The sequence below is a fragment of the Triticum urartu genome, chromosome 1A (assembly GCF_056163025.1).
Source record: "Triticum urartu cultivar PI428250 chromosome 1A, HENAU_Tu73, whole genome shotgun sequence".
NCBI lineage: Eukaryota > Viridiplantae > Streptophyta > Magnoliopsida > Poales > Poaceae > Triticum > Triticum urartu.
In genome coordinates, this window is record NC_141873.1 from 219,496,412 (window position 1) to 219,501,019 (window position 4,608).

The window sequence follows — 4,608 nt, forward strand, 5'->3', positions numbered from 1 at the left end:
AGCTCAATGGGATTGCGGAAATGCAATGATGGCTTGTGGAGTACGCAATGCAGAAATGGAGGGTAAGATGGTGGACTATACACGGTGTCGGAGTTGGAAGCACGGTCCTTAAGTAGCCGAAACACCTTAGGAGACACAACTCACAACATAAAAAAAATTGGGTTAAGTCGGTGTGGTGGAAATATATGGTGGGTAAGCCTATGCGGAAGTGGTGGTGGTGGTTGATGAGGAAGCAACCGTCCCTAAGTAGACAAAACACCTTAGAAGACTCAAATCACAACTCAAACAACCAGTAATGCGAAGGGGAACAAAATTGGTTAGGTTGCGGAAGTCGGTGGTGGTGTAGCGCATGATGTGGTGGAAGCCCTAGGAAAAGATGCCAAAGTTTCCAAACTTTGATGGTGTCAAAAGATGTTGGTGGTATTTTTGTGGGAAGGGGGATGTCAAGGACTTCAAAACGGGCTAAAGAACATCAAAATCGAAGTTCGGATGAATTAGTTATGGCCGAAACAAAATTTGAGCGAAATCAGTTTTTACAGGTTACAGACGTCCGGACAAGGTCGGATGTCCGGGAGCCGGACGTCCGGGCAGGCTCAGAAATCCATAAATTCGGCTCGGGTTAGGGGTTCTGGTCGTCCGGTCGTTCCAGGGGCTCCGGACGTCCGTAAAGGGCCGGTCATCCGGGGGTCGGGGTCAACGCGAGATGCGAGTTTCGGGACGCGTTTTTGGGCGGAATTTGGGGATTTTGGGGTCAAAATAGAGGGGATTTCGTGGATGAAAGATGGGGAAACTTGGGGAGATGCTAGATCCACTTGAAACCAAGCAAATCTATGGATCAAATCCATTAAAACTTCGTGAAACCAATAAATCACAAAAAAATTGGGGCTATTTTTGGTGGGGATTTTCGAAATTGGGGAAGAACACAACAAAATTAAGCTAGAAAACAACAAGCGGAGGCTCCGAAATCATGATCAACGTTGCTCATGATACCAAGATGATGTAGGGTAGGAACCCTATGGGTTGACCTTTCACGAAAGGAGCGGATCCCGCGATGAACACGAAGAACACGAGGAGGGAAACGAGGGGAAAATCACGAGGGGAACACAAGAGAACACTCAAACCAACAAGAATGATCACACATGCACTAGATCCATGAACACAAAGGAAGATACACGATGCAAGGTCAACAACGGACGATACAAAGGTAGCCGGTCATCTCCGTGAGGAGGTCTTGATGTTCTTCTCCAAAAGGAGGTCTTGAATCCAAAGGGATCTTCTCCGTAGAGGCCGCGGTCTCTCTCATGGAGTAGATCCGATGTGGATGAGCAATGCTCTATCTCTAAAATGAGCTAAACCAATGCGAACCCTCAAATGGTGGAGGTAGAGGAGTATATATAGTCTAGGGCCACGAATGGGTAAGTGAGGGCGAAGGGATACATGGGCTCGGCCCGATACACTGTGAATAGACAGGCGCCGGACGTCCGACAGGTACTGGACGTCCGGTGACTCGCGAGGGTCCGGTCGTCCGGTACTTGTCGGACGTCCGGCGTTTTGGATCGAGAAAGCCATCGTCGGATTTCCGGACGGGGCCGGTCGTCCGGGCGCTGGAGGATGTCGGACGTCCGACTGCTATAGGTCTCGCTGGCTGGGACTTGGGCTGGCTGGTGAAGACTCTAGGCATCGGATGTCCGGTCCAGACCGGTCGTCCGATGGCTATAGATTTCTGGCAGCTTCTTCTCTTGGTCCTTGTACTTGGCGTCCTCGCTAGCTCGTCCGTTGGATGTGGTGGCTCCGTGGCTTTCCTCTAAGTACCTAATCATACATAGCACACACGTTGGAGGTAGTAGCCATGTCTCACATGTAGAAAGTGAAAGTTCGGAGAGGAGCGAGTTCACCTTGTGTCCAATGGCGTATGTTCGAGGTCTCGTCATTTCCCCTCTTGGGGCTTGGAGAGTAGTTGGAGTGTACATGGGGATGAACGTGAGATGCTCCGCATCATGAAGACATGTGCACAACTCTGGAGATGTTCAACATGGCGACCTAGTGCGCAAGGGCTGAGGAAGGACGCCTCTCCCTCCTAGAGCTTCCAGCAGCCAACCCAGAAGACAAGAAGGCCAAGACCAATGACATGAAGCGCAAGGGGGCTGCTGTGCTCACGGCGGAGCCGGAGATGAAGCGCGGCTGTGACCATCCCGAGTCATCCAAGGCCAGCCGCCCATTTTGCGCCTTCCACAACGTGCACAGCCACAACACCAACAATTGTCAAGAGCTCAGGGCCATCAATATCAGATTTGGTGGCAAGTAAACATGCACTTTTCAGTTTAATTTCAGAAACAACAGTAGATGGTTTATTATTAGGCTTCATTTGGTGCTCAAAGTCTTTTGCCACAATCTGATTTTCACTCTTATTTGTCTCCTGTTTTGCTTTATTAGCTCTATTAATATCATCTTTCAAAATGGAATCAGGAGTCATAGGAAGCAAAGTAATATTTTTATCGTTATGAACAAGAGTATACTGATTGTTTCTACCATGGTGTACAGAATTTTTATCAAATTGCCATGGTCTACCAAGTAATAAGGAACATGCTTGCATAGGTACCACATCACAATCAACATAATCAGCATATGTACAGATACTAAAATGCACACGAACAGTACGCGTTACCTTAATCTTGCCGCTGTTGTTGAACCATTGGATGTAGTAAGGATGTGGATGTGGTCTTGTGGTGAGAGATAGCTTCTCCACCATCTCCATGCTAGCCAAGTTATTGCAGCTTCCTCCATCTATGATCACGCGAACAGAACGTTCCTTCACAACTCCCTTTGTATGGAACAAATTATGCCTCTGATTTTGCTCAGCTTGTGTAACCTGCACACTCAAAACACGTTGAGAAACTAAACATTCATACCTGTCAACATCTTCAGGAGCCATGTATTGCGTCTCATGATCAGAATCGTCTCCACCGTGTTCGTCACGTGTAATAAGAGCCAAAGTCTCCTCATCATAGTCACTAGCGGACTCATACCCACCATCCTCAGTAACAATCATCACACGCTTAGATGGGCATTCTCTCGCATAATGACCTCCACCCTTGCAACGTCGACAAATAATATCATGTGTTTGCCCTGTTGATGCCATGGATGAAGAAGAGCTCTTTGCAGGCCCAGAAGGTGTGCTCTTGGCAGATAGGGGTGACTGTGCCTGCTTTATTGTATCACGGTTGGAGGTGGCAGCCGACGAGGCGCTGGTGTAGCAGAACGTGTGGAAGTAGATGATGCACGTGGTGTCCATGATGAAGGTCGACCTGCAGAAAAGTTAGTCCGCGCCAATGCCTGTCGATCCTGCACTTCACGTTCAGCTTTACAAGCAAGATGGAATAAACGAGTGATATTAGTATACTCCTTATACTCTAGAATCGTCTGAATCTCTCTATTTAATCCACCCATAAAACGTGCAAGCATAGCTTCATTCTCCTCAACAATACCACAACTAATCATGCCAGTTTGTAATTCCTGATAATATTCTTCTACAGAATTTTTTCCCTGTCTTAAGCACTGCAATTTTTGAAGTAATTCACGCTGATAATATGGTGGAACCCAACGAGTACGCATAGCAGTTTTCAAAGCAGCCCAAGTAGCCGGAAGAGGATATAATCTACAATGCTCAGACCACCAAACACATGCAAAACTAGTGAAAGCACAAACAGCAGCAGGAACATGTCTCTCCTCGGGATATTGTAAACATGTAAATCGTTGTTCAGTTTCTAACTCCCAAGTAAGATATATATCAGGAACATATCTACCCTCAAATGGTGGAATATTCAATTTTAGTTTAGGGAGATGGTCATGATCTCGTACCTGAGGGTGAGCCCTACCATTGCCATTATTTGCATGCGGACGACCTGGTGGTTGCTGTGCTGGTGGTGGCACGTAGTTCTGATTTTGATCAACCTCATCCTCATAATCTCCCACTGATAGAGGCAAAGGTGTCCCGATGTTTCGATGAGATGGTGGCTATCGTTTTCTGTGGGAGTCGACCTTGACGATCCGACTACGAACGTGCGAGACGTCGCGCCTTAGCAATCGCTAAACCAACTTCCGAGGGGTTATTGACCACGCCGGAGCACGATCAACCTGACCACGAGGGCCTGTTTCCTGCGAGCAAACGAAGAACAAGCAAGAAACTGAGATTGCAATCTGGATATTGCGAATATAAGATGAAAGCTTTATTGATCAAGGTGGGGTTCTGTGACGTCTTGGTCTGGTCGTTGGACACAAACGAAGTACGCGAAGTTGCAGCTATGGCGAACTTTTAATCTAAACAAAACCCCCAAAGTCTAAACGACGCCCTAAGGGCTGTATATATGGAGGAAGAGAGGGGAATTTCGTGGCCCTTGAGGGTGGGGTCCGAAACCAACCCTAACTCTGGTTTCCCCACACATACGGACTCTAAAAATAGCCTATACTTAAGTATTTCGAAATTACATGGGCCTGGCCCATTAATAAGGTGACGCAGCACCTAGAATAGCCTATGGACGAATATTATGAAGTGGCATCTTGTATATTTCGTCCATGGCTTCATGCACTCCTTATGGCGGCTTCAAAGTC